The 11,287-nt window shown below is 36.4% G+C and overlaps 2 non-coding genes across 2 annotated transcripts; one reads left to right on the forward strand and one right to left on the reverse strand.

Annotated features, from left to right (window-relative positions):
• The first annotated feature begins 3,640 nt into the window (after positions 1–3,640).
• Positions 3,641–3,747, forward strand: LOC121203834 (small nucleolar RNA R71). Its single transcript, XR_005898769.1, has one exon. It is a non-coding gene; the product is annotated as a small nucleolar RNA R71 (small nucleolar RNA).
• Positions 3,748–9,710: 5,963 nt separating this feature from the next.
• On the reverse strand, positions 9,711–9,816 carry LOC121204429 (small nucleolar RNA R71). Its single transcript, XR_005899354.1, has one exon. It is a non-coding gene; the product is annotated as a small nucleolar RNA R71 (small nucleolar RNA).
• Between the last annotated feature and the right edge of the window lie 1,471 nt (positions 9,817–11,287).

Raw genomic sequence — 11,287 nt, forward strand, 5'->3', positions numbered from 1 at the left:
AGAGTAGGCCAATAAAAACCTGATTCGAGGACTTTATGTACGGTCTTATTTCCACCTTAATGTCCTCCAGTCGGTCTTGAGTGGCAATGTTCCAAGATTTTCAATACTTCTGTCCTTGTAACGCATCTCCTAATGATTTGATCTGTACATTTACAGAAAAGAAAAGGATCTTCCCAGAAGTAGTTTTTCACATCAGTGAAGAATCGCTTCTTTTGCTGATGTGTCAACCCTTTTGGGATAAAGTTAGCAGCTAAAAAATTTGCAATATCTGCAAACCAAGGTACCTCAAAATCAGGTATAGCAAAAAAAATTTCTTCAAGGAATGAATCATTTATTTCAATGTCATCTGGCTCTTTGGTACTTCAGTTTTCAAGCCTGGAGAGATGGTCAGCCGCAAGATTTTCAGCTCCTTTCTTATCCTTAATCTCCAAGTCAAATTCCTGCAATAATAAGATCCATGAATGAGTCGAGATTTTACATCAGTTGTAGTCAAAAGGTGGCCAAGAGCGGAATGGTCAGTATAAACGACAACTTTAGACAATATTAAATATGACCTAAATTTATCGAATACAGAAACCACAGCTAGTAGCTCTTTCTCCGTGGTGGTGTAGTTTTCTTGTACGGCTGTCAAAGTTCTGCTAGCATAATAGATAAGTTGAAAATGTTTATCTTTTCTCTGTCCCAAAACTACACCTACTGCAAAATCACTCGCATCGCACATTAGTTCAAAAGGTGAATTCCAATCAGGTGCAATTATAATTAGAGCTTTAGTCAGTTTATCCTTTAAAGTATTAAATGCTACTAAACACTCCTGATTGAAATTAAAAGGCACATCTTTTTCTAATAATTTAGTCAAAGGCTTGGCTATTTTAGAAAAGTCTTTAATAAATCTTCTATAAAACCCAGCATGTCCTAAAAAGCTTCTAATGGCCTTAACCAAATTAAAGGGAGGTAGTTTTTAATGGTTTCAGTTTTAGATTTATCAACCTCAACCCCTCTACTAGAAATTTTATGCCCTAACACAATACCTTCTTGAACCATAAAGTGACATTTTTCCCAATTAAGCACAAGGTTTGTTTCCTCATATCTTATTAACACTCTTTTAAATTTTTGAGGCAAAGATGGAAAGAGTTACTGAAAATCGAGAAATCATCCATAAATACCTCCATGACGTCTTCTACGAGTTCGTCAAAAATGGCCATCATTCAGCGCTAAAAAGTAACAGGAGTATTACATAATCCAAAAGGCATTCTACGATAAGCAAACGTACCATATAGACATGTAAATGTCGTCTTTTATTGATCTTCAGGAGCTATTGGGATTTGGAAATAGCCAGAGAGTCCATCTAAAAAGCAGAAGTACATGTACCCTAACAATCTTTCTAACATTTGGTCAATGAATGTAAGGGGGAGGTGATCTTTTCTAGTGGCATCATTTAGCTTCCTATAATCAATGCGCACTCTCCAACTTCTGACTGTCCTTGTTGGGATTAATTCATTCTTCTCATTGGCTACAACAGTCATGCCCCCTTTCTTAGGAACAACCTGTACTGGACTCATCCAAGAACTGTCAAAAATAAGATAAATAATTATAGCATCTAGGAGTTTAATTACCTCAGCTTTAACAACTTCCATCATGTTGGGGTTCAGTCGTCTTTAGGCTTGCACGCATGGTTTATATTCATCTTCCATTAAAATTTTGTGGGTGTAAAAAAAAGGGCTGATCCTTTTAATGTCAGAAATTTTCCAAGCTATGGCCCTTTTATGCTCTCTTAATACTTGGAGTAATTCATCTTTCTCCTTGGGTTGCAAGTTAGATGCAATAATTACCGATAATGTAGAATTATTTCCAAGGAATGCATATTCCAAGTGATTCAGTAATTGTTTAAGTTCTAGTTTGGGAGGTTCTTCAATAGAGGGTTTTGCTTAAGTTCATCTTTTACCTTAATTCCCTCATATTCTGCTAGTTTTGGAGAGGTTTCATTGGAGTTTAGTTCGGTTCCTATCTCAGAATTATCATCCTCCCACTCTCCTTAAGCGAGACACAGTTCCATCGTGTCCTTGTGTACGATTTCCTAAAAAGAATCTTGAGTAGAATGATCAATAGAGTCGATAAAATAACATGAGTCATCTTGTTCCCTAGAAAATCTCATGGCATCATAAATTTTAAAAATAATATCTTCGTCACTTACTCTAAGTACCAATTTACCATCACTCACATCAATTACAGCCATAGCAGTGGCTAAAAATGGTCGACCTAAGATTAAAGGAACCTCAACATCTTCATCCATGTCAAGCACAACGAAATCAACATGGAATATAAATTTATCTACTTTTACAAGTACGTCCTCTATAATTCCCCTAGGATATTTAACAGATCTATCAGCTAATTGAATATTCATCCTAGTGGGTTTAGGTTCCCCAAGGCCAAGTTGTTTAAACATTTTATATGGCATCAAATTAATGCTGACGCCTAAATCAGCTAGTGCTTTATCAATATTCAAACTACCAATTAAGCAAGGAATAGTAAAACTTCCTAGATATTTCAATTTGGTTGGCAGTTTATTTTGGAGTATGGCTGAGCATTCCTCATTAAGTTCCACTGTAGATAAGTCTTCAAACTTCCTTTTGTTTGTTAGAAGCTCCTTTAAAAATTTTGCATATGTAGGCATCTGTGATATAGTTTCAACAAAAGGTAAGTTAATATGCAATTGTTTAAAAAGTTCAAGAAATTTACCAAATTGTACATCCATGCGGTCTTTCTTCAACTTTGTTGGGTATGGGATTGGTGGTTTATATTCTTTTGGCATTAGATTGTCATTGTTTTCGGGTTCGACCTCCTTTCTGTCAGCTTCTTGTGGTAACTTCTTTTCAGATTCGGCCAACACTTTTCCACTCCTTAGTGTAACTGCTTTCACGTGCTCTTTTGGGTTGGGTTCAGTGTTCTAGGTAGACTTCCTGGTGATCTTTCAAAAATTAGTTTGGTGAGCTGTCCTATCTGAGTTTCGAGCCCTTGGATCGATGTTTGCTGATTCTTAAGTGCTGCCTCGGTATTTTAAAAATGACTTTCTGACACGGAGATGAATTTTGTTAGCATCTCATCAAGGTTCGGCTTTTTCTCTTGTTGGTAGGGTGGTTGTTGGAAGCCTAGAGGTGGTGGTCTCTGATTCCTTTGGCCTCCCCATGAGAAATTTGGGTGGTTCCTCCAACCTGCATTATAAGTATTACTATAAGGATTATTTTGATATCGAGGATTATTACCTATGTAATTTAACTGCTCGTTCTCCATGTTGTGGCCATAGGGTGGGTATTCTAAATTGCTTGATCCACATCCACTTGCTTCGCGCTGCATTACTGGGTGAACCTATGAAGATCCAAGAAAACCGTCAATTTTTCTATTCAAAAGTTCTACCTAATTAGAGAGCATGGTGACCGAATCGACATTAAAAACGCCAGCTATTTTCTTTGGCTTTGTCCTCATGACTTGCCACTGATAATTATTTAGTGGCATCTCTTCCATAAATTCATAAGCATCCTCGGGTGTCTTATTACTGATAGTTCCACCAGCAGCTGCGTCAATCATCTGTCTAGTCGAAGGATCCAGGCCATTGTGAAACGTTTGAACCTGCAGCCAGAGTGGTAACCCATGGTGAGGGCACCTTCTCAACAAATCCTTGTATCTCTTTCATGCATCGTAGAGTGTTTCTAAATCCATCTGGACAAAAGGGGAGATACCATTACGTAATTTGGCTATTTTAGCCTGTGGAAAATATTTTAATAAAAAATTTTTGGTCATTTGTTCCCAAGTAGTGATTGACCCTCGTGGTAACGAGTTCAACCATTGTTTAGCCTTATTCCTCAATGAAAAGGGAAACAATCGACGGTGAATGGCATCATCAGAAATGCCATTGATTTTAAAAGTGTCGCAAAACTCTAAGAAATGTGCCAAGTGAGCGTTGGGATCCTTGTCCTGCAAACCATCAAACTGAACAAACTGTTGGATCATTTGAATGGTGTTAGGTTTTAGTTCAAAATTATTTGCAGCAACAGTAGACCTAACTATGCTCGATTCAGTTCCTGTTAAAGAAGGTTTAGCATAATCATACATTGTATGTGGAGCAGGATTCTGATAAGCAACAATCATAGAAGGTAGAGGATTTTCTTGGTTTTCAGCTATCTCCTCGGTTGTGGTTGAAGTATCGTCCTCTTGCTCTTCCTCTGTGTATCGTAAGCTTTGCCTTATTTCTCTTTGGGTTCTGCAAACTGTGTGATCGATCTATTATCAAACAGCAATGGTCCCGACAGGTTTCTGCTAGTCATACACTATAAAACATGCCAGGAACGAATAAAAGAAAAATTAGAAAAGAAAATAAAAATTTAAATTGCAAATAAAGTAAAATGGCTAAAGTAATAAAAATCGAGTGTTCCTAATATCCTAGTTCCCCGGCAACGGCACCAAAAACTTCATATGTGATATTCGCGATAGGTTTTAAAAATTTATAATTAATCATTCTTGAAGCTAACTATTATCACGATGAAGGCAAGTGTACCTATCGAACAGTAATATAGCTTTAGCAAGACCGGATTGTCGAACCCAAAGGAACCAAGAGTACTAGTAATTACTTTCTTTTTATTATCTAGCCTAAAAATGAAGGAACTTGTTTAATTAACTAAACTAAGAGTGCACAAAGAAAAATTGGTGAAAAGCTTTTGGGAAAATTCAATTGATTAAGACAATACCCAAGGAAAAATCCACGTAGACTTCACTTGTTATTTGACTCTGAGTCAGACAATTTATTCATTTGACTTGATCCGTAGAAATCCATCCCTAAGTTATATTATTATCTCTCTCGAGACTAATAACGTCTAATCCTAGGTTGATTAATTGAAATCTCTTTCTAATTAATGTCCTAATGTTGCATTAACTCGATCTATAGATTCCCTTATTAGGTTTCACCCTAATCCGGAAAACTCTTATCACCCTATCTCTAGGCGTGCAATCAACCCTGCTTAATTATGAAAAATTTACTCTTAGACAGGTCTTTTCCTCCTCTGAATAAGAGCATTAACTTGAATCAATATCTTGGAATATTAAAATAAGAATTAAGAACACATAATTAAGAACAAGTCAAATATTTATCATACAATTCAGATAATAATAACAAGATCTGTCTTAGGTTTCATTCCTCTTAAGTATTCATGGGGTTTAGTTAATAATTATAAAACAAAACATCTCAGAAGAATAATGAATACAAAAAACGCCAGAATGGAAATTGAAGGGAGATCTTCCATCTTGACACCGCGGCTTCTGAGATGGACCAATCGACTTCCCTTGAGTAATTCTTTGCCTCCTACTCTGCCTGTCTATTCTAAGTGCCTCCTCCGGTGTTTAGATAGGCTTTAGAATTCCTAAGAGCCCTCAAAAGTGGCCTTTTCTGAATAGCGCTATACTTGGGCTCGACAGGGACACGCCTGTGTGCGATTACTCCAGCCAGTGGTCAAGGTTGTTGACTAGGCACGGGCTTGTAGTCTACCTGTGTAAGTCGTGCTTCGATCATGCCAAATGGACACGGCCGTGTGACACACCCATGTGAGGAAGTCCAGGCCGTGTTGATTTCCACGTGGGTCCATTTTCTCCGTTTTGAGCCCATTTCTCGCTCTTTTTACTCTCCTATGCTCACCTAAGTATAAAACATGAAATTAAAGAATTAGGAGCATCGAATTCACCAAATCTATAGAGAAATCATCCATAAATGTGTTAAGCATGGGATAAAAATATGTATAAATTACGGTTTATCAATGGGATTCTTCGATACCACATTTCTGTAGAACTTGCCCGTAATGTCGATTTTAATGCTCATGGCACCAATCAGATACTCATGGAATAATCAAAGCATAATTCATAATAAAATTTAGGCACTAAACACATGATAAAACATCATATTAAATATGAATGTACTTACCATACATGCAATATTAAAGCATTTAAAGTATTGTACACGTTGCATTATTTGCAAAAGAACTTACCTCGGTACAAAATGATAGAAACTAGCCTAATCCTCGTAAACCTTATTTTTCCCCCGATCAAGACCCGAATCATGTTTTTCTTGATTTATAATTCCAAATTTAACTTGTTCAATACAAACATTGCTCATATCGGCCCATAACACATACTTTGGTAAAATTACCTTTCTACCCCTAACTTTTTACTTATTTACGCTTTAGTCCCTAGGCTCGTAAAATGAAATGCATGCATTTTCATATTCTAACTCATATCAGCCCATATTTCACATTAAACCACATTTCTACTACCCATTTCTTTATTTTTTACAAATAAGTCATTTTTAGGTGTTTTCACTAAAAATCACTTAGTAAAATATGTTTATCTCACATCAAACATTCATATTCCTCCAATAAACATCAAAATATATCCATGTCACACATGGGTAAGTTTTTGAATAAGAACCCTAGATCAAAATAATGGTTGAAATAGCTAGATCGGTTGATGACAACTTAAAAAATGTAAAGAACATTAAAAATAGGACTTGGAAGCATTTACAATCAAGCTTGAAATGTTGAAAACCCTAGATATGGAGCCCTTGCTAATTTTGGATAAGGTGGGAGAAGATGGACAATATTTTTTCTTGATTTTTCCCTTTTTATTCTTTTATTAACCAAATGACCAAAATGCCCTTAAGGCCTTTCTTTCAAATTTTTCCTATTCATGCCCATTTTTGTCCAAAATTTTAGAACTTGGTCAAATTGCTATTTAAGGACCTCTAATTAATAATCTAATACAATTTCATGCTTGAAGCTTCTAGAACACAAGTTTTACAACTTATTCAATTTAATCCCTAAAGTCAAATTGGACACTTTAGGCATAGAATTTCTTCATGAAAATTTTACACAAACATGCAATCATATCATGGATCATCAAAAAATCATAAAATAATTATTTCTATTTCAAATTTTTTATCTCGAAACCACTGTTCTGACTAGACCCTAATTTGGGATGTTACACAGTGTTTTGACATAAGTGTAATTGTGTCGCGACACTAAGCTGGAATTCTTGATTTTCGACCCTACTGCCAATGTTACAACACAAGGGTTCCATGTTGCAACATTGGCTCTATTTATGGCCCTATTTCTTATTTTTCAAAGTTTTTAGCACATACACATCTTGTCTCCTAATTACCCTAATACAATTAAATCGTAATCTCCTTATCTAATTATGATTTTTCATACTCCTACTTAATTAATAGTGTTTAAGTTTATCAAAAATATTTACAAATACAATAATATACAACATGGTAATTATCTCGTCAGCAATATTTTCGCGTATGGTTGTTGGATTCATCTATAGATTTAGTTATGCATTGTCTGGATGTCTATTTTGGCATTTGTCAATCTTCATTTTTCCAGACTCCATCGTGTCATTCGATCATTTTTCATTTGTCTCGCTCTTTAAGGTTGCTTGTTCTACATGCACTTATCACAGAATATACCTTTTTTTTATCAAGTTCATTAAGGGCATTTACAGATATGTGGTAACAGTTATCCCCTAAATGGTCTTCACATCCCTTATTTTGTGAATTATGACAAACCGTAATTTATACATATTTTTATCCTATGCTTAGCGCATTTACGGATGGTTTCTCCTAGGATTTGGTGATTTCGATGCTCCTAATTCTTTAATTTTATGTTTTATACTTAGGTGAGCATAGGAGAGTAAAAAGGGCGAGAAATGGGCCGAAAACGGAGAAAATAGCCCCACATGAGAAATCAACATAGCCTGGACTTCCTCACACGAGCGCGTCACACTGTCGTGTCCCTTTGGCAGGATCGAAGCACGACTTACACGAGTAGACTACAGGCCCGTGCCTATCCAACAGCCTTGACCACGAGCTGGAGTAATCATACATGGGCGTGTCCTTCTCGAGCCTAAGAATAACCCTATTCAAAAAAGGCCAATTTGGAGGGCTTTTAGGCATTCTAAAGCCTATTTAAACACCTGAGGAGGCACTTAAAAAAGGGACGCAAAGTAGGAAGTAAGAAATTACTCAAGGAAAGCCGATTGATCCATCTCAAAAGCAGGATTCATTATCAAGACTAAAGATCTCCCTTCAAGTTCCTTCAAGAGTTTTGGGTTTTCTTATGTTTTGTTATCTTTATGCTTTTGAGATGTTTTCTTCTATAATCATGAACTAAAACCCCTAAATACCTAAGGGGAATGAAACCTAAGACAGATCTTATTATTATTATCTGAATTGTATGATAAATATTTGACTTGTTCTTAATTATGTATTCTTAATTCTTGTTTTAATATTCCAGGATATTGATTCTAGTTAACGTTCTTATTCAGAGGAGGAATAGACCCTGTCTAAGAGTAAATTTGTCATAATTAAGCGGAGTTGATTGCACGCCTAGAGATAGGGTGATAAGATTTTGTTGGATTAGGGTGAAACCTAATAAGGGGATCCATAGATTGAGTTAATGCAACACTAGGTGTTAATTAGAAAGAGATTTCAATTAATCAACCTAGGGTTAGATGTTATTAGTCTCGAGAGAGATAATAATATAACTTAGGGATTTCTACGGATCAAGTCAAATGAATAAATCGTCTGATTTAGAGTTAAATAACAAGTGAAGTCTAGGTGGATTTTTCCTTGGGTATTGTATTAATCAATCGAATTTTCCCAAAAGCTTTTCCCCAATTTCTCTCTGTGCACTCTTAGTTTAGTTAATTAATTTAGATAAACAAATCCCTTAATTTTAGGTTAGATAATAAAAAGAAAGTAATTACTAGTACTCTTGGTTCCTTTGGGTTAGACAATCCGGTCTTGCTAAAGCTATACTACTGTTCGATAGGTACACTTGCCTTCATCATGATAATAGTTAGTTTCAAGAATGATTAATTATAAATATTTAAAACCTGTCATGAATATCACGTATCAAGTTTTTGGCGCCATTGTCGGGGAACTAGGATATTAGGAACACTCGATTTTTATTACTTTAGCCATTTTACTTTTATTGCAATTTAAATTTTTATTTTCTTTTCCAATTCTTCATTTATTCTCTTCTGACAGGTTTTTCTAGTTTATGACCAGAAGAAATCCGTTAGGACCATTACTATTTGATAGTGAGATCGATCATACATTAGGACCATTACTATTTGATAGTGAGATCGATCACACAGTTCACAGAAACTGAAGAGACATAAGGCGAAGTTTAAGATACACAGAGGAAGAGCAAGAGGACGATATTTCAACCACAACCGAGGAGATGGCTGAAAACTAAGAAAATCCGCTACCTCCTGCGATTGCTGCTAATCAGAATCCTGCTCCATGTACTATGTATGATTATGCTAAACCTTCTTTAACAAGAACTGAATCGAGCATAGTTAGGCCTGCTGTTGCTGCAAATAATTTAGAACTGAAACCTAACACCATTCAAATGATCCAACAATTTGTTCAGTTTGATGGTTTGCAGGACGAGGATCCCAACGCTCACTTGGAAAATTTCTTAGAATTTTGCAACATATTTAAAATCAATAGCATTTTTGATGACGCCATTCGCCTTCGGTTGTTTCCCTTTTCGTTGAGGAATAAGGCAAATAATGGTTGTACTCATTACCACGAGGGTCAATCACTACTTGGGAACAAATGACCGAAAAGATTTTATTAAAATATTTTCCACCGGCTAAAACAGACAAATTACATAATGATATCTCTTCTTTTGTGCAGATGGATTTAGAAACACTCTACGATACATGGGAGAGATACAACGACCTTTTGAGAAGGTGCCCTCACCATGGGTTACCACTTTGGCTACAGGTTCAAACGTTTTCATAATGGCCTGAATCCTTCGACTTGACAGATGATCGACGCAGCCGCTGGTGAAACCATCAATAATAAAACACCTGAAGATGCTTATGAATTTATAAAAGAGATGTCACTGAATAATTATCAGTGGCAAGTCATGAGGACAAAGCCAACGAAAATAGCTGGTATTTTTAACGTCAATTCGGCCACTATGCTCTCTAATCAGGTAGAACTCTTGAATAAGAAAATTGATGGTTTTCTTAGTTCTTCACAGGTTTACCCAATAAGGCAGTGTGAAGCAAATGGAGGTGGATCAAGCAATTCAAAATACCCACCCTATGGCCACAACATGGAGAACGAGCAGTTAAATTACATGGGTAATAATCCTCGATCTCAGAATAATCCTTATAGTAATACCTACAATACAGGTTGGAGGAACCACCTAAACTTCTCATGGAGAGGCCAACGGAATCAGAGACCACCACATCCAGGCTTCCAACAACCACCCTACCAACAAGAGAAAAAGTTGAACCTTGAGGAGATGCTAAGAAAATTCATCTTGGTTTCAGAAACTTGTTCCAGAATATCGAGACAGCCTTTAAGAATCAACAAGCGTCAATCCAAGGGCTCAAAACTCAGATAGGCCAACTCACCAAACTTATTTCTGAATGACCACAAGGTAGTTTGCCGAGTAACACGGAATCTAACCCAAGGGAACAACTCAATGCGATTACCACTCATGACAAGGAAGGGTTAGTTGAGTCTGCATCAGAACCAAGGCAAGGCATGTGGTAAGTCAAGATAAAGGTGAGGTAGTCCATAGTGAGCAGAAAACGGTAAGTAAAGAGTACAATCCACAGGTGCCATACCCCAATGGGACAAGGAAAGACCGTACAGATGAACAATTCGATAAATTCCTTAAACTATTAAAGAAATTACATATTAACTTACCGTTTATCGAAGCTCTCTCGCAGATGCAAAATGCAGACAAATTTTTAAGGGAGCTTCTAACAAACAAACGAAAGTTGGATGAGGCGTCGCATATGGAGTTGAATGCAGTTTGCTCAGCCATATTACAGAATAAGCTACCCAACAAATTGAAAGATCTAGGGAGTTTTACGATTCCTTGTTTAATTGGTAGTTTAGATGTTCTTAATGCATGGGCTGACTTAGGGGCAAGCAGTAATGTTAGGCCTTATAAAATGTTTAAACAGCTAGGTCTTTGGAAACCCAAACAAACTAGGATGAGCATTCAATTAGATGATAAAACCATTAGATTTCCTAAGGGTATCATTGAAGATGTTCTTGTTAAGATCGATAAATTTATATACCCAGTAGACTTTGTTGTTTAGACAGGGAAGAGGATAGTAACGCACCTTTGATTTTAGGACGACCCTTTTTAGCGACTGCTGGAACCATTATTGATGTTGGTACAGGTGAACTCAAACTTCGTGTGGAAGGCGAAAC

The sequence above is a fragment of the Gossypium hirsutum genome, chromosome A07, assembly GCF_007990345.1.
Source record: "Gossypium hirsutum isolate 1008001.06 chromosome A07, Gossypium_hirsutum_v2.1, whole genome shotgun sequence".
NCBI lineage: Eukaryota > Viridiplantae > Streptophyta > Magnoliopsida > Malvales > Malvaceae > Gossypium > Gossypium hirsutum.